Below are 23090 nucleotides of genomic sequence, written 5' to 3'. Positions count from 1 at the left end.
TGTTATAATTGGGGAAGGGGTGGATGACTATGGGCAGATTGCCCTTTTCTGCATCAAAACTGGGAGAATGGAATTCCACATTTTCAATTCTTTTCTCACGTTTACTCAAATGCATTGTCTTGCCCTATAGACTCAGGAGTTGCTTCTCAAGAAACAGCCAGCAAGTATTCTCAGCCTGAGGGTGGGTTGCTACTGTCCACATAGGCATTTCCGGAATTCACTTTTTTGCTACAACCTACAGCGAAAGCAATTATTTATTTTAAATGTGCAGTTACTTGATATGACTAAAAAGTAGAATAAATGCAAGAGATAATAATATGTGAATCTTGAAGCCTATTTTATTGCTACAAATAAAATAACATTTAAAAAGAAGAATTTCCTGGAAAACAAAGCTTCCTGATCATTACTAAAAGAGTATTCCTGAACCAATAGTGAAAATGTTGCACGGTGTTTCAGTTTCACATGTTCAGCAGAAAGAGCTTTCAGTGGTGTGAATGGGCAGCGAGGGTTCACAGGGAATGCTCAGCCCACCACACAAACACAAGGGTCTGCTTCACAGCAAGTGCTTCAGCTTTGTGAAGAGCTTAAGAAAGAACCCTAGTTGGAGATCTGATCCCTTCCTTTGGAAAACTGGTTTTCTGAAGATCACATGCAGACTATGTTCTTTGATACAGAGATACATTATCAAATATTTAACAAGTGTGTATTGAGCACCTTCTATGGCTCTAGGTGCTGACATGGGCATGGGGATACATCAGGTAACAGATGGAGATCCCACCCCTCATAAAGCTTACATTCTGGGGATGCGGGAGACATAATAAAGTAAATCAGTAAATATTTAGAAGGTGATAGTACCGAGGGGAGTGATAAATTAGAGAAGGTGGATAAGAAAGGGCATTGCAGTTTTAGTAGGGTGGGTCAAGGAAAGCCTCCACAAAAAGGAATGTTTGAATGAAGACCTGAAAGAGGCAATGGAAGAATCCATGCAGATAATCTGGGGGAAGAGCAATTTGGGCAAAGGGGACAGCAACTGAGCAGGCCCTTAGGCATGAACATGACTGGCCTGTTCCAGGAGCAGCTGGAAGGCTAGCGTGGCTGGCACAGAATGAACAGAAGGTAACTGTGGGCAGACTGGGTAAGGCCTAAATAAGTCATGGTAAGGACTTTGATTTTTTTCTAAGAGTGACCAGAAGCCATTGTAGGGTCTGAAGTAGAAGAGTGATATGATCTGCCCCATGGTTTAATAGGATCACTCTGGCTAGCCTGCTGAGAATAGACTAGGGGGAGGAGAGAAAAAAGTGGACTTGGAAAGTAAAATGAGGATTAAGAATGAGATGCCTGCTAGACACTGAAGTAGAGTAGATAGCTGGATATATGAGCCTGGAGTTTCAAAGAAAAGTCTGGGCTATAGAGACAGCTTTGGGAGTATTTAGCATATACATGGTGTTTAAAGCCATGAGTCTCCATGAGATGGCCAAAAGAGTGAGTGTAGATTCAGAAGAAAAATGGTCTGAGGGCTTGCCTTGGAGCACTGCATTGTTAAGGGGACAAAGAGATGGGGGAAGAATCAGCAAAGGATCTGAGGAAGAGCAGCCAATGAGGTAGAAAGAAAATCAGGAGAGCCTGGGATCCTGGAAGCCAAGCAAAGAGAATTTCTGGGAGAAGGGAGTGATGAACTGTCTCAGATGTGGCTGAGAGGCCTGAGAATGAACCATCGGGTTAAGCAACATGAAAGTCACTGGGGAACTTAACAAGAGCAGTTTTGGTGAGTGAGCAGGAACAAAAACTTGGCTGAAGCAGGTTGAAGGAGAATGAGAGGCAAGAAGTTGGAACTGTAAGGGTAGGTAAGTTTTTCAAGGAGTTTTGATGTGAACTGAAATAGAAATGGTCAGTATCCTGGGCAGAAAGTGGGGTCAAGAGAGGGGGTTGTTATTGATTTTCAGGTAAGATGGTACATTTGCATGCAAATAGAAATAATCCATAAGTGAGGAGTGAACTGTGGGAGTGATGACCTTGAGCAGGTGATGGGATCCAGTGGCCTTAAACAGAAATATGGACAATTCTTCATGAATGAAAAGAGAAGAGTATCTGGGAGAGTAGTTGCTGGCAAGTGGGAGATGTGGTGAAAAGTTGTGAAAGTTCTCCAGTGATTTTCATTTTCTCAGTGACCTAGGAAGCAAAGTCAGCAAGGAGAACGGGAGAGGAAGTACTGGGGTTATGTAAAGGACATTGCTTTTTCTGTATGTTAGCATCTACCATAAGTGGGACAATGTGATAAGATTTAAATCATTAGTCTGGATGAACTACTGAGCTATTCAAGTTTAGCATAAACTAAAGGAATCACTGGAATGGTTTATTCTATTTCTTGGCCATACACGGCCATCATGGGCAGCTCTTCCAAGCAGACACGAAGGCAGCTGTCTGCCAGATGCAATCAAAGGCCTTCAGGAAGCACCCACTGGCTTGTCAGTGGGCTTTACAATGGCTCTGGGAGAAATTCATTTCTTGAATGTTTAAGACTTTGAGATATTTATAAAGTATTAAAATGCAGAAAATCCCAGGTAGAAGTCACATCTTAAGTTAGTACTACCAGGTAATAATTTTAAAGGGATTAATTATCAGATAGCTTTCTAACCATTAAAGTCAGCAGAGAACAAAGCCACATAGAAATGGGATGTAGACTTTTGGCTCCAATCATGTGGCAGAGGGGACAAGATTTTATATGTAAGTTTCCCAGAAATCTATTTTTACTATAAGGAGAAAGGGGTACAAACATAATGGGATAAAGGGATACTGAAAGAGGAGGTAAAGGGATGCTTTGAAACCTCACAGTCTTCTGTATAGGGCTGGCACTGTTCCTTGGTGTTAACAGATATGCTATTATCCAATACCTAGGTTTGTACTCAGGTTTTCTCACTTTATAAAAAAAAAAATCAAAAACCTACAGTGACTTTTAGGTAGCTGTATTGTATGTCTGGTTTGAAATGTCTAGCAAGCCACATAATATCTCAAAATAGTCAAACCAGATGGAAAGCAGAAATGACACATATCCTAGAAAAATACCTCTGACCTCTGTATCATAGTGCCCCTAAAATTTAATTTTTATTAAAAATTGGGCTCATTTTAGTCTTAGCCTAATTATTTCCATCCACAAATTCCTTTGGTTCTCTTATCATTGATAAGAGGGCACTAAGATGAGGAACAGCTTGTGTTCTTGTGCTAAAAATGCTTTATGGCTTTGTATACAAGATCTGGATATTCATAAATAAATGGCCCCTTTGTTCAAAGAGTCTTAAGAATTTCAAGAGGGAGATGGCAGAGCATTATGCCAAGTGCGGGGCTCTTGTAAGCCTGGAGCCCTTTGTGACTGCACAGGTCACATGCCCAGGAAGCTGGCCCTAGCTGAGTTGTTCCTAGACTTTAAGAAATTGGGGTGACTGCCTTGTGATTTTCTGTCCTAATTTTCATGGTCAGGAGGGACTCTGAGAAGTAGTGAGTCCGGGAAAAGAGAGTGGCTTTGGCACAAAATGAGGCCGTAAACACCCCACACCCTAGTCACCAAAGCAAGTCCCTGGAGGCTGCAGGCTTCTCTTGCATGGCCTTTTCTTTACCTGCATATCTGGAGGCTTCCCATCCCCATGGGGCTATTCCTCTGAACTTGATTTGACCCCTGTGCAAATATAAGAACGGATCAGTGGGATTTGCCTTGGACTCTGCAGCCCCTAGGAACTCATGGTCTTGAGATTAGTCTACCATAAAGAATAGTATGATGCTCTCTGAGCACTTACAGCTTGAAGAATTTTTCTCTCCTCTTCAACAGGGGAGCAGAAGGAAATTCATTGCTCTCCGCTCATCTGGATAAGCTCTGGAAGCCACATTGTTACACTGCTCAGACCCAGAAAGGCAGAATTGATTTAACAGGGCAGTTACAAAGTGAAATTTCCTCAGCTGACAAGAGCCATAAGAAAAACAAACTAGGCAGACAGTACATATTATTGTAAAAGCAATACATTTACAATTTTATGTATGTGAGATGCTTGGTTTGACAAAAGCCATAAATATACATGCAGCATTGGATGGCACTTTCTAATCGGGTTCCATGTTCCTCCTATACTGCACATTGTTAGAGAAATTAAACTTCAGAAATGACGTGCCAAATTAATATTACTTGTTAGTAAACGACAGTGTTTATACAAGTTAAAGATCAATGGGCCCAATTAATTCCACTGTTTTTCTTCATTCTACTAAAATTTAACACATACATATCAAAAATACAAATAAGCATTAGTATCATATAGACCTATTATAATAAAATGCAGGTTTAATTTGATAGAACTGTGTATTATTTCAAGACTGGAAATCTCACAGCTGTGAAAAGATGCAGCAAGACTGAAACACTGGTTACTTTAACTCTTAGTCATCTCATCATAAGTATTACCATGACTGTAATGCTGAATTGTACATTTGCATATAATATCAGCATGATTTGAACATAACTTCAAGTTTTATTGTTATGCTAAATTTGACTAGTTTTAAAACCTGCTAGCTATTAAAGATTGGCAGGGAACTTTAAAACACTTTTCTCCCTAAGAACTGATAATTTGTGTCTTGAACTGTAATTGTCCCCTTTTTTCTTTTATTCCAATTCAAGCTTTGGTGATCTTAATAAGAGTAATTTTATTTTATTTATAAGATTCTAAAATATTTGTTTTTACATAATTTCATAGAATTTTAGCTCCACTTGATATAATATCAAGTGTCTCAGGTCATCAGAATTGAGATTACTACTCTTATTAAATGTAAATTTATCTCACAAATTATATAATTACAAAACAATGTCTTACATTTATTTAACACTTTATAGTTTACAAAGCACATGCCTACGTGTGATTTCATTTGCTTGTTCCTTGGAAGGATCCCATTTTATGGATAAAAATTAGAAAGACTGAATCACAGTTAGTAAATAGTGGTGACACTCAGCTTAAGCCTAATTCTTCCAAATCAGTGTCCTTGCATTTTTCGTGCTTCACTGACCATGTTCTTGACTGTGTTCCTGACTTGGAGAGTACTAAAATGTCCCCAATCTGACTTGAAGGAAAATTCAATGCCAAAATGCTAGTTACACATCTTCCAAATCTGTTAGTGACAGCATGAGGAAAAATTATTCAAACATGAACCTTTCTTCTTTTGAATCATCAGCAGTAGCTTGAGCTCAAATGTGGTTTACAAGTAAAATGTGTCATTAAGTGTAACTCTATTTTAAATGGCTATAAGTTTATATAATGAAAGAACAAGGCCAAGTTTCTTTGATGCAGTTTAAATCAGTTTTTAAAGTTTTGGTTCTGTCCAATTTCATTCAGATATTTTCACAGCTCAATTGAGGTCTCTCTCTAGGTATCCTAGAGAGAAGCCTTCATCATCTCAGCCCATCATGTTTTATGTGCCATCCACTCCTTCTTATAAGAAAATTAATTCAGTGCCCCTTGTAGTGCTACTTCTCTTTCTTCTCTCAGGTAGAATAAAACTTTATGTACAATGAAACTTTGTAAAAGCTGAAGCTTTTTCAAATAGCACCAGGTAAGGGTTCCAAGATGTGGAAGAAATTTTTGGTGTAATACAAGTGGGGTTTCTGAAGAACAGGATATTACTGCAGAATATAAGTTGGTTCCTTTGAGATAAAAGTTTAACCAATGCACAAGCACAATGTCCATCTTATGAGAAAAGGAATTCTACTCTGAAACTCTTCCACTAGTCTATATCTTCTTCACTGTTAGAGAACAATGCCTGGCACATGGTAGCTGCTTTGTAAATATTCATTGCATAGAAGGAAATTAATTGCATCTTTATTTTTGCGACAGAGTCTCACTCTGTCACTGTCACCCAGGCTAGAGTACGGTGGTGCCATCTTGGCTCACTACAACCTCTGCCTCCTGGGCTCAAGCAATCTTCCCACCTCAGCCTCCCCAGGTGCTGGGATTACAGGCGTGAGCTGCCATGCCCAGCCAATTGCATCTATTTTTGTATTTGAATTTTAACATTGAATCCCCTTCTTAAATTGATTTCAATTATGCAGTGCCACTAGTAGTTTCTCATGAAATAAAATGTAAGAACTATAATAATAGCATTTTTTCTGTATGATATAGAATTATTATTTCCTTAAATGACTTTCAAAGTCACATTTTTTCGTGCTGATACTGTTGAAGTGAGTCTGAACAGCACTTGTTCAGGATGCACAGTTATTAGTCGTTAGGTTCCAAGATCATTTGTTGAATTGAAAATCTACAAAATGATTTTTACTTAGAGATTCTTTGTTGGGAATGTGAAAAGGTAAACTTAGGCAAAACAAAATTTTGAAGAGTTTATTTGGGCAGACAGCAATTCATGAATCAGGCAGCACTAGGCCACAAGTGGTTCAGAGCTTCACTGTAGGGGGACAGGCAAGAAAAAACTTATAAGGTCCAGAAGCAAGACAAGGAAAATATACTTGAGTGGTTAGTGTGGAAACTCCCTAGTTAGAGGCTGGTTGGCAATTTCTGACTGGTTAAGCTTAAGTTTTGTTTTACTGTTTACATTGGGCTTTGGTTTGTTTACATAGGAGCCCAAGGCACTGGAGCCACCTCAGCCTAATGGCCTCCCAATTAAATTTTCTTTTTTAACAGAAACATGTAATGGATTATCATGTCCCTCGTAAGTGCAGTCAGCCCCCTGTATGTGAGGGTTCCACAGCCACAGATTCAACCAACCTTGGATCCAAAATAAAAGGCCTGTAATAATAGCATTTTTTTCCTGCATGATGTAGAATTACTATTTCTTGGAAATAATAATTTGGAAAAAATTTAAAATAACAATACAATACTACAAATAATACAAATAAAAACAATATAGTATAACTATTTACATAGAATTTCCATTGTATTAGGTATTATAGGTAATCTAGAGATGGTTTAAAGTATACAGAAGGATGTTTGTATGCTATATGTAAATACTAGGCCATTTTATATGAAGGACTTGAGCATCCTCAGATTTTGGTATCTGAGGGGGTCCTAGAACCAATCCCCCACAATACCCAAGGATGACTATAATTCCATTTTAAATGATAAATTAAATAATATGGCTCTCACACCCTCTTCCCAGGGATGGCAGAAAACAACCATTTGATCCTGCCACTTAAGAGACATTTCTACAACCCACAGAATGGAAGAAAACATTTGCAAACTATTCATCTGACAAGGGATTAATAACCAGAATATATAAGGAACTTAAGCAACTCAATAGGAAAAAAAATCAATCCAATTTAAAAACGAGCGAAAGATCTGAATAGACATTTCTCAAAAGAAGACATGCAAATGGCTGGCAGGTATACGAAAAAATAGTCAACACCACTAATCATCAGAAAAATGCAGCTCAAAACTACAATGAGGTATCATCTCACCCCAGTCAAAATGGCCTTTACAAAAAAGGCAGAGAATAACAGATGCTGGTGAGGATGTGGAGAAAGGTTGGTGGGAATGCAAATTAGTACAGCCACTATGGAGAACAGTATGGTAGTTCCACAAAAAATTAAAAATAGAAGTAACATATGATCCAGCAATCCCACTGCTGGGTATATGTCCAGAAGAAAGGAAATCAGTATATCGAAGAGAATCTGCTCTCCCATGTTTATTGCAGCACTATTCACAATAGCGAAGATATGGAATCAACATAAGTGTCCATCAACAGATGAATGGATAAAGAAAATGTGGTATATAGACACAATTTTCAGCCACAGAAAATAATGAAATACCGTCATTTGCAACGACATGGATGAAACTGGAGGACAATATTTTAAGTGAAATAAGCCAGGTACAGAGAGACAAATATTGCATGTTCTCACTCATTTGTGGGAGCTGAAAAAAAAAACTGAATTCATGGAAATATAAAGTAGAATGATGGATACTAGATACTGAGAAGGGTATCAAGAAGGATATGAAGTGGAATCATTAATGGATACAAAAATACAATTAGAATGAATAAGATCTAGTATTCAGTAGCACAATAAATAGGGTGACTATAGTTAACAATAAATTATTGCATATTTTTAATAACCAAAAGAGTGGAATTATAATGTTCCCAATACAAAAAAATGATAAATGCTTGAGGTGACAGGTACTCCAATTACCCTGACTTGATCATTACATATTGTATGCCTGTATCAAAACGTCACATGTACCCCATAAATATATACAACTATTATGTACCCATAACAATTTTTAAATGTTTTAAAAAGACATTTCTTTCCATTTTAGGCAGTTATTATATTTTATTTTTTTAATTTTATTTATTTATTTTTGCAATGAGGTCTCACTCCATCACCCAGGCTGGAGTGCAGTGGCACGACCCAGCTCACTGCAGCCTAGAACTCCCAGGCTCAAGTGACCCTCCCACCTCAGCCTCCCAAGTAGCTGCAACTACCATGGTATGCGCCACTACACCCAGCTAACATTTTTTTTAAGAGATGGGGGTCTCGCTACGTTGCCCAGGGTGATCTTGAACTCCTAATTCCTCCCTGGATTGAACGCAATGTTGCTTGGGTAGTTGGTCTCTGGGTATCTGGGCTGATGGCCCCTAGAGTGTGGTTGGCTCTGCTGCTGCCTCTGACTTGGAGGCCTCTGCATTCTTCCCCTATTGCTATGGTCTGACCCCAAGCATTTCCCACCTATCAGACCATTCAGTGTTTCTGAATGAATGAATGAATTCTGAATGAATCTCAGGGTTAAACCTTCCCTCTGCTCCACCAGCTCTTTCCACTCATTCCAAACGTATCTTTTCCGAGTTATTCCTGTTCCATCATTAATCAGCTAGACAGGACGGGAGGAGAGGACGTTGGTGATGGGGAGTATGAGGGTGGGCTGTGGGGTGGGGTGTCACTGTCATGGTGAGACGTCATCATAATTCTAATAAAGTAATATAAGCTGGTAGAATATTAAGTGTCACTTTTTTTATTCTATTAGAAAAATAATGTATTATAAACAAGTTAGAATAGAAAAAAGACAATCATTCCACTATCCTAACCCAATTTCTATTAACATATTGGTATACATTTCTTCTACTGTTTTCCCCATTCATAATAATTTCAGTTGTAAAACACGATTTTTAAAAAGATTTACTGTTTGTTCTATTGGAGAATTTACCAAGTTCCAAATATATGTAAATCAGATGCTAAGCACCACGGAGATATGAAAGATAAATCAGATACACTTATCCTCCAGAAACTTTTGACCTAGAGGGAGAACAAGACTTTTACATAAATATGTAAAAGGTAGCAAGTAATAAAGGCCATAACAGAGATAGAGAAAAATGGCTCTAGGGAATCACACATCTGTAGTGTCACCTTAAAACAACTGGGAATCACATGCCAGCATGTTAAGTCATCAATAACGTAAGTACTGAATGCCAAGTCATTAATAGCAATATTTTGTTTTATTTTTCCCATTCAACATCAATTTTCTAGGTATTACAAGTTTTATTTATTTATTAAACCAAGTCATTTGAAACCTTCAAAACGTGAAAAATTTCCTGATTCACACTGTAATGCTCTATTGCTTTCAGATACCATTTTCTGAGCTTATAATATATTCACACACTTCTACTCAGATGACTTAGTGTGGCTGATGTAAAAGATATTAAGAAATTCTATGTTGTGGCATGCAGTAAAACTGCATAATAGTTCTGTATATCTCGTATAAACCCAAATCATCTTCTGTCAGAAACTGCTCTGTCCAAAGTATTTCTATTCTTCCCATACTCTAAAAAGAGATTCAATGGCTCTAAAATCTCTTTTTCAAAGCATGATCTTTTTGTTCTTTCAGGGGAATGTGTTAGGATGCCCTATAGTTTTCAAACTAAATAGCATTTGCAATCACTTTGTGTGGTTCTAAATTATATCAAATATGTTTGATCTTGGACTAGAGAAATGTTTCATCATGTTTACCAATTTTTTATGCAAAATGGTAAAACTGCTGGATGTGGCTCATAAATATTTTATTAGGTTTTATATATGTATTAAACTAGAGAGGTGTCTTATTTTCATGAATTTATTACAACAATTTAAGTAGTACTAATAATACAAATTTGCATTTAAATAATTCTTTTCTCCTGGGAACTGAGTGCTTTTGCACATCAATTAATGCCGGATGGCAGCATCATTATTCCCAACTTTATTTTATTATTCCATCTTTATGATGTGCTGCTTTGGGTTTTTGTTTCTAGCCTTATGTCAAATTACTTGGCTGGCTATTATCAGGCCTCACATTTGCCTCCCAAACCAGCCTTTTTGTAGGATTAATTGTATAAAAGAATGATACAGAACTCTATGTCACATAGTAGAAACTCTATGATAATTGAAAGTTCTGCTTTCACCAGATATAGATTAAAAGTCCTTACATGGCCTCACTTTTTTTTTTTTTTGAGACAGAGTCTCGCTTTCTCACCCAGGGTGGAGTGCAGTGGTAAGATCTCAGCTCACTGCAACCTCTGCCTCCTGGGTTCAGCAATTCTTCTGCCTCAGCCTCCTGAGTAGCTGGGATTATAGGCGTCTGCCACCACACCTGGCTAATTTTTGTATTTTTAGTAGAGACTGGGTTTCACCATGTTGGCCAGGCTGGTCTTGAACTCCTGACCTCAGGTGATCCACACGCCTTGGCCTCTCAAAGTGCTGGGATTACAGGTGTGAGCCACTGTGCCCAGCCTATTGCTTCACTTTCAATCAATCAAAATCTTATCTATACCACTAAATTACATACTATTAAAAATTGCCAAAAGTTATTTTTCTACCTTTAACAAGTTTTCCTTTCTAACCACTAAATACCTCATATAAAGAAGTTGTTTACACACTAAATAAAATAGTACCTTTAAAAGTGTTGTCCTCAGAGACTAAATGGTTGTTGGCATTTCTCTTCTCTGAAAGTGGACATGCTTGAGATTTATAGATGGGCTATAAACCTATAAAGGTCTGCAAATTCCTAGAAGTTCCCAACAGGGAAAGAACAAAAGACAAGAGAGGTTGTCACTATAGATGGCGTCAGACATTTGAATCTGCCCTTCTTGGGGTATCTGCCCAGGCCCCTGATCCAGTTTTGTTTTGAGGATCCAATCTGGCCCAGAGATTGAATCCTTCTGGTTACAGGTTGAAGCTTCTTAGAGAATTGAGTGGAATTCAGGGTCACTTCTCTGATCCTCTTTTCATACTTACCTTTTTTATTTAAAACACGATTTTGTTATGCCTGCTTACTTACAATAATTTCCTTCTCTTTGAAACAATTTCCAAAAGGATTAGGAAACCCTATGAAATGCTTCATCTGTGGCCTTTGTTTGTTATTATTAATATTTAAAACAAATATTAACAAATGTAATTCTTCTGTTTTAGAAGAAAAGCTATGTGAAAAAGAATAGACAGACGGAAGATCAGGCCTCTGGTTTTTGACAATATAGTTACTGTATGCACATTTCTGCCAACCCCAAGATGGTGAATTACTGTAACTTAGCTCTGCCAACTGCCCAGTTTATACAATCTAGACTGTTGCACATTTCATGAGTTTGCTTTTGAAGCCAGTATCTTTTTTTTTTTGAGATGGAGTCTCGCTCTGTTGCCCAGGCTGAAGTGCAGTGGCACGATCTCAGCTCACTGCAAGCTCCGCCTCCTGGGTTCACACCATTTTCCTGCCTCAGCCTCCCCAGCAGCTGGGACTACAGGTGCCCGCCACCACGTCCGGCTAATTTTTTGTATTTTTACTAGAGACGGGGTTTCACAGTGTTAGCCAGGATGGTCTCATTCTCCTGACCTCGTGATCTGCTAGCTATTCCAGGGAAATCCCAAACTACTGGAAATTTTAGCATGCATCAAATTCTTATAATGTATAAGCAAGTTTCATTTAAAATACCTTGTGTATTCTGTATTCCATCTATTTAAAACAGGCAAATATATAGAAAAATGAAACTACATTTTAGCTACTTCATGTGTTCATAGGATAGTTCAACTATTTCTTCAGACTAGGGACTTTTGATGATTCAAATTCATTTCCATTAAACAATTAAACTAGAATTCAAATAATTTTTATGAAGTGTGCGCCATGTGCAGGGCACTATTAGGGGCATAGAAGAGATATGCAATTATGCTACCAAGAACTAGATGCTAGGCATTTTAAAAAACATAATATCTAAAAGTCAAAATCATCTTGGTAACTATGAGTTATTTTCCCAGTTTTATAGACAAGTAAACTGAGGCTCAGAAGAGATAATTATCTGAATACACATACAGCCTATTAAATGTAAAACCATTGTTCAAATCCAGCTGCTAATTCCAAAGCTACCACTCTTTGAACTGCCTTCATAATTCACTTTCTTAAAGTTCGGGGTCACTTTTTAAAATTTTGCTGTTGTGTGTGTGGGTTTTTGTTTTTGTTTTTTTTTTTAGACCGAGTCTCGCTCTGCCGTCAGGCTGGAGTACAGTGGCAGGATCTCAGCTCACTGCAACCTCTGCCTCCCAGGTTCAAGCAATTCTCCTGCCTCAGCCTCCCGAGTAGCTGGGATTACAGGCGTGTGCCACCATGCCCAACTAATTTTGTATTTTTAGTAGAGACAGGGTTTCACCATGTTGGCCAGGATGGTCTCAATCTCTTGACCTCGTGATCTGCCCGCCTCGGCCTCCCAAAGTGCTGGGATTACAGGTGTGAGCCACCATGCCCGGCCGTGTGTGCGTGTTTTTTAATTTTGTTTTGTTTGTTTGCTTGCTTTTTGAGACAGGGTCTTGCTCTGTCGCCCTTGCTGGAGTGCAGTTATGTGATCACAGCTCACTAGAGCCTCAAACTCCCAGGCTCAAGGGATCCTCCCGCCTCAGCTTCTGGAGTAGCTGAGACTACAGGCGCCAAGTCACCATGATGGCCCATTTGTAGAGATAGGGTTTTGCCATGTTACCCAAGCTGGTCTCAAACTTTTGGGCTCAAGCAAACGGCCTGCCTCAGCCTCCTAAAGTGCTGGGGTCACAGGCATGAGCCACCACACCCAGCCTGTGTGTCATTTCTTTTAGGAGCTGTGAAGCCTTTTGGTGAGAGTTTATTGTCCAATGATTAAATTGTTACATGACTTCTTTAGGGGGCTTCTCCCTGAATTTAACATTAACAGTATTTGGACACTGCATTTTTTAGACGGCGAGACTTGCAAAACAATAATACAAAAGTTAAGCCCCTTTGCTTTGAGATGATGTTTCCAGTTTTCTATCTAACAAAAATATAGACCTGTTGAGTACATAACCTGTTTGGTTATTTTGAACAAATTAAGTAATTGAATCAATTTATAATGTAAAAAACACACCTATTAGAATGGCTAGAACTCCCCACCCCACCCTACAAAAAAATGATAATATTAAATGTTAGTACAGATGTGAAGCAACAGGAACTGTCATTCATTGCTAGTGAGATTGCAAAATGGTGCAGCCACTTTGGAAGATAGCTTGGAAGTTTTCTTACAAACCTAAACATAGTCTTACCATATGATCCCAGGTATTTACCCAAATGAGTTGAAAATATGTGTACACAAAAAACTCTACACCAATGTTTATATGTTTAGACATAATTTGCCAAAACTGGAAGAAACCAAGATGTCCTTAAAACGGTAAATGGATAAATGAACTGTGGTACCTCGAGTAATAAAAAGATATGGGCTATTAAGACTCAAAAAGACATGAAGGTTACAACTGATACCACAGAAATAGAAAAGATCATAAGACACTACTATGAACAATTATATGGCCACAATTGGGTAACCTAAAAGAAATAAATAAACAACTAGAAACAGACAACCTACCAAAACGAAATCACAAGTAATAGAAAATCTGAACAGACCAAGAATGGTGAGGAGAATGAATAGTAATAAAAAGACTCAACGAGAAAAGTAAAGGACCAAATGGCTTCACTGGTGAGTTCTACCAAATATTTAAAGCTTCAATCTTTAACTTTCAATTTAACGTCAGTCTTTCTCAAACTCTTCCAGAAAGCTGAAGAGGAGAGAACACTTCTAAACACATTTTATGGGCCCAGAATTATCCTCATACCAAAGCCAGATAAGGACACCACAAGAAAAGAAAATTACAGGCCAATATCCTCAATGAACATAGATGCAAAAATCCTCAACAAAATACTAGCAAACTGAATTCAACAACACATTAAAGATATCACACACCATGGTCAAGGGGGATTTATCCCTGGGATGCAAGGATAGTTCAACATATACAAATAAATAAATATGATACACCACACCAACAGAATGAAATACAAACACCATATGATGATCATCTCAGTATCTGCGGAAAAACATTTGACAAAATTCAACATCCTTTCATGATAAAAACTCTCAAAAGGAATGTTCCTCAACACAGTAAAGGCCATATATCACAAGCCCACAGCTAACATCATACTCAATGGTGAAGGCTGAGAGCTGACTGGGCACGGTGGGTCACGCCTGTAATTCCAACACTTTGGGAAGCCGATGTGGGAAGATCACTTGAGGCCAGGAGTTTGAGACCAACCTGGCCAACACAGTGAGCAGTGAGATCTGTCTCTAAAAAAATGTGAAAATTAGCGGGCTGTGGCAGCACACAGCTATAGTTGCAGTTACTCAGGAGGCTGAGAGAAGAGGATTACTTGAACCCAGAGTTCAAGGCTACAGTGAGCTATGATCATGCCACTGCACACTAGATTGGGCAATACAGCAAGACCTCCTCTCAAAAAAACAAAGAAAAAGAAAAAGGAAAAGCTGAAGTCAGGAACAAGACAAGAGTGTCTTGTCTTCTGTTTAAGACAGTACTGAAAGTCCTCGCTGGGGCAGAAAAAGAAATAAAAACCTTCCAAATCAGATAGGAAGAAGTAAAATTGTATGTTTGCAGAAGACATGATCTTATATATAAAAACCCTGTATACTCCACCAAAAATTATCAGAACTAATAAGCACATTCAGTAAAATTAAAGGATATAATATCAACATGTGAAAACCAGTTTTATTTCTGTATATGAATAACAACCTATCTGAAATGAAGTAGCAATCTCATTGACAACAGCATCAAAACAATAAAATATTTAGCAATTCATTTAACCAAGAACATGAAAGACCTATACACTAAAAGTATAAAACATTGATGAAATAAATTGAAGAAGACACAAATAAATGAAAATATGTCCTACGTTCATGGTTCAGAAGAATTAATATTGTTAAAATGTCTATACTACCAAGAGTAATCTATAAACTCAATGCATTTTCTATCAAAATTCCAATGGCATTTTTCACAAAAATAGAAAAAAATCCTAAAATTCGCATGGAATTACAAAAGGCCCCAAATAGGCCAGGGACTGTGGCTCACGCCTGTAATCCCTCCCAGCACTTTGGGAGGCTGAGGTGGGTGGATCACTTGCGGTCAGGAGTTCGAGACCAGCCTGGCCAACGTGGGGAAACCGCGTCTCTACTAAAAATACAAAACTTGGCCAGGCATGGTGGTGGGCACCTGTAATACCAGCTACTTGAGAGGCTAGGGCAGCAGAATCACTTCAACCCTGGAGGCAGAGTTTGCAGTGAGCAGAGACTGTGCCACTGTACTCCAGCCTAGCCGACAGAGTGAGACTCTACCTCAAAAGAAAGAAACAAACAAACAAAAACCCCAAATAGCCAAAGCAATCTTGAGAAAGAAGAACAAAGCTAGGGGCATCACATTTCCTGATATCAAGCTGTATTACAAACCTGCAGTAATCAGAACAATGGTACCAGCATAAAATCACACGTCTAGACCAATGAAACAGAATAGCCCAGAAATGAGTCCATGTGTTTATGATCAAGTAATTTTTGATGACAGCACCAAAAATATACAATGGGGGAAAGATAGTATCTTTAATAAATTCTTTTGGGAAGACTGATTATTGGACCCTTATCTTATACCATTCACAAAAATTAACTCCAAATGGATTAAAGACTTAAATGAAACCACAAAACTACTAGAAGAAAATGTAATAAAAAGTATTCTTGACACGGTCTTGGCCATGACTTTTTGGATATGATATCAAAAGCAAAAACAAACAAGTGGGATTCCATCAAACTTAAAGGCTTCTGCACAGCAAAGGAAACAATCAACAAAATGAAAAGGCAACTTATGGAATGGGAGAAAATATTTGCAAACCATATCTCTGATAAGGGGTTAATATCCAAAATATGTAAGAAACTCATATAACTCAACAGCAATAAATAAATAAATAATAGGTAAAGGACCTCAATAGACATTTTTCCAAAGACATACAAATGGCTAACAGATACACGAAAAGGTGTTCACCATTACTATCATCAAAGAAATGCAAATCAAAACTACAATGAGATAATCACCTCACACCTGTTAGAATGGCTATCAAAAAGACAAGAGATAACAAGTATTGGCCAGAATATGAAGAAAAGGCAGCCCCTGTGCATTGTTGGTGAGAGTGTACACTGGTATAGCCGTTATGGAAAACAGTATGGAGGTTCCTCGAAAAATTAAAAATATAATTACCATATGATCCAGCAAGCCTACTTCTAGGTATATATTGAAGGAAATAAAATCAGTATCTCAAAGAGATGTCTGCACTCCCATGTTCATTGCAGCAATATTAACAACAGCTAAGACAGGGAAACAGTGTAAGTGTCCACTGAGGAAGGAATGGATAAAGAAAATATGGCATATGTACACAATGAAATATTATCCAGCCATAAAAGAAGGAAATTCTTTCATTTGTAACATGAATAAAAATGCAGGGCTTACACTAAGTGACATAAGTCAGAAAGAGACAGACAAATGTTGTATGACCTCACTTATGCATGGAATCTAAAAAAGTTGAACTCACAGAAACAGAGAATACAGTTACCAGGGGCTGAAGGGTGGGAAAACTGGGGAGAAGGTGGTCAAAGGGTACAAACTTCCAGTTATAAGATGAATAAGCTCTGGGGATCCAATGTATGGAGTAGTGACTTTAGTTAGTTATATTGTATTTTATAACTGAATTTGCTAAGAGAGTAGATCTTACATGTTCTCACTACACACATAAAAATGGTAACTATCTGAGGCGATGGATGTGTCAACTAATTTGATTGTGGTAATCATTTCACAATATATACATATATCACATTAAAAAAAGAAAAGGCATGGAAGAAACTTAATTCATACTGCTTAGTGAAAGAAGCCAATCTGAAAAGGCAATACATTATATAATGCCAACAATAGGATATTTTGGAAAAGGCAAAACTATGAAGACAGTAAAAAGATCAGTGGTTGCCAGGGGTGCGGGAGGAGGATAGACAGAGGGATGAAGAACTGGAGCACAGTAGACTGAGATTGTTCTTTATGATACTGTAATGGTGGATACATGACATTATACATTTCGCAAAACCTGCAGAACCTAAAACATGAAGAGTGAACCGTAAAGTAAGCTACAGACCTTTGTTAATAATGATGGATCAATTTGAGTTCTCCCTTTGTGACACACATACCACACTAATGCAAGGTGTTAATCATGAGGGAAACTATCTGCTCAGTCATCTGTAAACTTAAACTGCTCTTTAAAAAAGTCCATTAATTTTTTTAAAATCAAAAGAAATGTAAAAACAATCAGTGAGGCTGGTTGTCAAACTGGTCAGTGAAAAAGTTAATGCAACAATTAATGAGACGAATGTGGGTTCAGAAACCAGTCATGACCAGAACTGTCTGCTATGAGAATGTATTAGAAGCAACTATAGTCTCCATGCAATTAGTAATAACAGTTGAAATAAAGTCTACACTGATGTATATACCATGGGCAGATTTGTAGATAAGGAAGATAATGCTACTTATTGTTATGTGAGTACTTGTTTTTTTGTTTTTTGTTTGAGACAGAGTCTCACTCTATTGCCCAGGCTGGTGTGCAGTGGTGTGATCTCGGCTGATCGCAACCTCTGCCTCCCAGGTTCAAGCAATTCCTGTCCCTCAGCCTCCAGAGTAGCTGGATTACAGGCATGTACCACCACATCAGGCTAATTTTTGTATTTTTAGTAGAAATGGGGTTTCACCATGTTGGCTAGAACTCCTGACATTAGGTGATCCGCCCACTTTGGCCTCCCAATATATGAGTACTTTTAAAACAAGTGACTCTCTCAGATCTTGTTTCATTTTCACAAAACTTATTCTATCTGAACTTTGAAGTCTCATTAAGGTTTTATCCAACTGGTAAAAGTAGACTAGGATGCCTATAAAGAAATAAAGTTAAAAATAATTATGTCAATCTAACACTAGCCAGAGTTTTTACAGAGGAGACAGACTGCCTTGTATTTTGTTATTTATGCTTCTTACCCTTTTCATTCTACACGTATGTGCAAATTAGCTCCTTGCTTCATATTAACTTTCAAAATAGCGCTTAGAAGCTTTCAGTCTGACCTTTCTGTGGCCAGCAGGAGGAGACCAGGGAGCTTAAGGCATTCCCATGTCCTGGGCTATGTGTCTAGAATTCTTGCTTTGAATTTTATAAAGCTACTGTTCATACATCTGGGATAAGAAACTAAAATACAGTAAGATACTCTATAAATAACGGTTTCAATCCTAGATGGGTTATAGTGAGGGGATTAGGTTTTTTCCAATCTTCACTTTCTATAGAACACAGACTCAAAGAAAACACAGACTCTGTCAAAGGCTATAACTCAAATCTTATAACTAATTCAGTGCTCTTTTCATAAAAATGTGCAATCTTTATATGATCTACATGCCTTACAGGTATCCTATCCTGAAGGTAAGGAGTGGGTGTGTAATAGGTGACAATATATCTAAGTTACTTATAACACTGCCTGACACAAAGTATACTCTATGTGAGGCGTCAGTAAGCTTCTTCTGTAGAGCCAGAGAGTAAACATTTTAGGCTTTGTGGGCCATAAGGTTTCTCTTGTAACTAATCAAAGCTGCATTGGCAGCATGAAAGCAGCCATAAAAATGAACGTGACCGGGTTCCAATAAAACTTTATGGACACTGAATTTGAATTTTATATAATGTTCACATATCATGAAATATTCTTCTTCTGATTTTTTCCAACCATAAAAAATGTAAAAATGGGTGTACAAAAACAGGCAGTGGGCTGGCGTTTTGGGGGCATAGTTTGCTTTATATAATTAGTAGACATTATTATGATGTCTATAATATCTTTCTAGAAATTATTTTTAATGGTTGCTTAAACATACAGTCTGTTTCTATGTTTTTTATTTTTAATGGCTGCTTAAACTGGTAGGAGAGGGAGGATTCAAACCCAGCTTGTGTGACATCAAGGCCCATGCTCTTTCATAAACAAGACTGACTGGATGTTCTATAATTTACTTAGTCCCCTGTGGTTAGAATTTAGGCTATTTCCAATATTCATTATTATAACTCACCCTCCAGTGAACATCTGTGTAGTTAAGTCTTTACGCACACATGTATACCCACACCTTAAAATGTATTCAGTGGTAGCTATCAAAACGGCTGGCAGGGGCGTGCGCATACCTGTAATCCCAGCTATTGGGGAGGCTGAGGCAGGAGAATCGCTTGAACCCGGGGGACGGAGGTTGCAGTGCACCCAGATCGCGCCATTGCACTCCAGCTTAGGCAACAAGAGCGAAACTCTGTCTCAAAAAAAAAAAAAAAAAAAAAAAAAGGCTGGCAGAGCATCTAGAAAGAAACAGACTCTAAAGAAGTAATCTCAAAAAGTAATCTTTTATGGTTATAGGAAAGTTCAGACGTATTAGAAAAGGAGTTTTATAAATACAATATATATACATAAAACTTATGTCCCAAACACCATTTTAAGACCTTTATATATAATTACACCATTTAGTCCTCAAAACAATACTATGAAGTGCAGGTACAATTATCATAATTATCATCATCATCATCATCATCATTATCCCCATGTCCCAAAAAGAAAACTGAGGCACAGAAGGGCTAGGTAACTTCTCCAAGGTCACACAGTAAACTGGTAGGAGAGGGAGGATTCAAACCCGGCTTGTGTGACATCAAGGCCCATGCTCTTTCATACTAGGCTGCACCATCTCTTCAACCAGAGACTTGTCCAGTGTGCACCTCCAGGTACTCTTTATAATGTACCTTCACACAATCGGTGGTGGTCTTTTTCATACTGAGATCACATTTCACATGCATGAACGATCTCATACTCTAATAACTGGTGCCAATTTTAACCCATAATGGGACACTTTTGGTGGAAACTGGGTACCCATCTAACCTTCCTCTATTGTCCTACAACCTTCCTCTATTGTCCTACAAGACACCCCCCCACCAACGCCAATTCTTTATTAACTTTCCTTGCTTTTCTTACCCAAAATAGTTGTCCAGTAAACAGTAAAGGTTGATTGGAGCATACTCTCATGTCTTATTTTCCAACGTATGGCCCCAAATCTACATTCAGGTAGTGCTTTGCCTACGATGGAGGGCCTTGTACCGCCTGGGATTGCTAGTTTCGGTTAAGTACCCCTCTTTGAAAACAAAAACAGTGGCAAGTGTCAGAAGTCCCTCCCGCGCGGCCTCTTCCCCCTCTTCTTCCGAAGCAGGAGGCCTGAACCCCCGCGTCCTGCACCCGTGTGGACCAAACGTTCAGCCTCCCCCGCCACACTCGGACGGGAACTCGCGCGCTTTCCGGGCTATTCCCTGTTTGTGCTCAGTTACGGGCGAATCTCTCAAAAAGGAGATATGCGAGTGGGTCGTCCAACTTTGAGGGGAAACGAGGATTTTCTTTCTCATTTTCTCTCCTGATTTCTCTCCCTACCCGGACCGCACTTCTCGAGTTATCCCCGTGAGGAGGTACGACGAATGCCGCCGGTCCCACAGACTGCCGCCCCCCACTCATGCCCAAACAAGGATAGAATCTTGTAGCGAGGCGACAAGAAAATAAATAAGCGGGCGTTTCAAACCGAGTTCTCGGGTGTGCAGACCCACCGCGGAGTCGCGGGAGCGGGGCAAGCAGTCCTGGCCGCGGCGCCGGGCTCCGCCCGCCGGGGGGCGCGGGGCGGCGGGCGCATGCGCGTGCGCGGTGCTGCCCCAGCCCTGGCCGCCGCCGCCCGCCGCCGCCGCCGTCGCGATGCCTATTTTAGTCAAAGCGGCTGCGGGCTTGGGGACCCGGCCCGGGCAGCGGAGCTTCCGGACCCGCCGACCCGCCGAGGAGCGCGCTTCGGGCTCCCGTCGAGCAGCTGAGCCCGTGTGCGCCGCGTCCCGCGCTCCGAAGCTGCCGCTCCGAACTTTGGTCGGCGCTGCCCAGGCTCCCCGCCAGGGACCAGCCAGGTAAGGATGGGAGGCGCAGCTGCAGCCGGCTGTCCCCCCGCGCCGGGCTGTGTGCGGCCTTGCGCTCCCCTGGCTAAATCGGGAAGCGAAAGTTGGATCTCAGCCCCTCGGGGAGCAACTTTGTCGGCCCCGGCGGCAGCTGCTTGTTCTGCGCGCCCGGGCAGCCGGGGGCGCCGCCCTCTGTCCCTCCTCGCTGGCCGCGCCCTCGAGGGGCTCCCGGCCCTTGGAGGCCGCCCTTCTCCCCGGGTCTGGGCGCTGCGGCCACAGAGACCCTCAAGGGTCAACGGCCGCCGCTCGGGTCAGGCAGCCCCAGCGTCCCCGGGTCCTCGGCCCCACCGAGTGCCGGCTCCCGCGCTCTGCGGTGGGCAAGCCCCTTGGTGAGCTCCGTCTCTGCTCTCCCCGCCGGGTCTCCCGGGTTCCTCCTCGCCCCCTGTAGGGCCGCCGCGAGCCGCGCAGAGCCTGCGTGCAGCCGGTCGCGCGGTGTCGCCCACTCCGTCCCCGCTCGGAGAGTAGGGTGGGCCATGGCGCTCACTCCTCACCCCCGCGTCCCGAGAGCGCCTGGCCGAGGAGGACCGTTGCCACGGACCCTTCTCCTTTAAGGAGCGAGGTCAGAGGGCCCCGGGAGAGCGCCGATGGCTGGGGACCCGAGGTCCGCGCCACCCACCCGCAACCTCCTTCCCCGAGCCTTTGGGAACGAGTTGTTGGCCAGACAAGTCCCAGAAACTGCCTGCTTTGAAGCATGAATAAGTGCGAAAAGACTCTTAGCAATGTAATGCCATTTGCCATTCGGAAGATGTGCGAAGATTCAGTTAGAATTACAGAATGAATTAACTCGACTAGCAAGACGCTCGTTGCAGTTATGTTTTTCCTTTTTTTAGTTTGGTAGAGGTTTAATGTTAGTTTCAGCATTTAGCTATTTAGCCCTACAATCACCTATTTGAAAAACGATAAACAGAACTTTACTAGTATAGGTAATTTAAGGACTTCATTTTGATGATCTGATGAGGGAAAAATAATTTCTCTTGATTTAGTCAAAATTAATCTGAAAAGTTTACCAATTTAGCAGTCTAACCTTTCTCTTTCCACCTATTCTCTGTATAAGAATTGTTAAGTGTAAGCCACTAAACGATTAAGTGGTAATCAAAGTAAACTGATCTGATCAATATTTTCGACAATAGGTAACTGGCATTTCACAATAGACAATTATATAGATACATATATCTATATAGATATATCTTTAATAAGGGGTCGTGCGTCAAAACATGTTTAGGATGACCCTACCTTCTAAAAATTGCTAATAATATTTTCTGGTTCTTGGGTCATGATTGTAGTTTTTCTATCATTTTTCTTGGACCAGAAATTGGTACTTTTAGTGTCACTTTAAGAACTTGTAAAAGTCTGATATTGAATTATAGTGGATTAATAGGCAATACAGGTGAAATTGGGTGAACTCGAGGGGAACATGTATTGATTGATTGATTATGTAAATGTGTATTAGAACCGTAGGCTATTAAACTTTTCCCTATTCCAAGGAAGAAACAGACCCGAGGAGCAGAAGTGGCTTTCCCTGGCTTATGTGGCACCCTGGTGGCTTGTGGTGTAGAACCTCACTCAACCTCAGGAAGGCTAGGCACTCCTCTGGCTTTATTATTGAGATCTGGGGAGACTGAACAGTGATTTCTGAAAGTGTTTATCAGGTTGAGATTCCTTCAGAGTGGCTTTCATCCCTGCCTCAGTGGCCTTCTCTACAGAGGCTAGGCC

General features: G+C 40.1%; 1 protein-coding gene and 1 long non-coding RNA gene across 6 annotated transcripts in view; one reads left to right on the top strand and one right to left on the bottom strand.

Moving 5' to 3' along the window:
- Positions 1-11: 11 nt before the first annotated feature.
- LOC129060014 (uncharacterized) lies at positions 12-21915 on the bottom strand. Of its 5 annotated transcripts, none has more exons than XR_008526325.2 (6): positions 21869-21915; positions 20371-20527; positions 19542-19660; positions 10888-11000; positions 3789-3885; positions 12-235 (listed from the first exon to the last, which is right to left on the bottom strand). It is a non-coding gene; the product is annotated as an uncharacterized LOC129060014 (long non-coding RNA). The 5 variants fall into 5 exon arrangements; XR_008526323.2 differs by lacking the exon at positions 21869-21915 and adding an exon at positions 20988-21062; XR_008526324.2 differs by lacking the exon at positions 21869-21915 and adding an exon at positions 20963-21054.
- BVES (blood vessel epicardial substance) overlaps positions 21099-23090 on the top strand; it is a 38607-nt gene continuing 36615 nt past the window's right edge. Inside the window, exon 1 of the mRNA XM_002817195.5 lies at positions 21099-21329. The gene's annotated coding sequence lies outside the window, so the exon portion shown is untranslated. The remainder of the gene's footprint in view (positions 21330-23090) is intronic.

The sequence above is a fragment of the Pongo abelii genome, chromosome 5 (genome assembly GCF_028885655.2).
Source record: "Pongo abelii isolate AG06213 chromosome 5, NHGRI_mPonAbe1-v2.0_pri, whole genome shotgun sequence".
Taxonomy (NCBI): domain Eukaryota; kingdom Metazoa; phylum Chordata; class Mammalia; order Primates; family Hominidae; genus Pongo; species Pongo abelii.
This window is presented reverse-complemented; position numbering and strand designations above follow the sequence as displayed.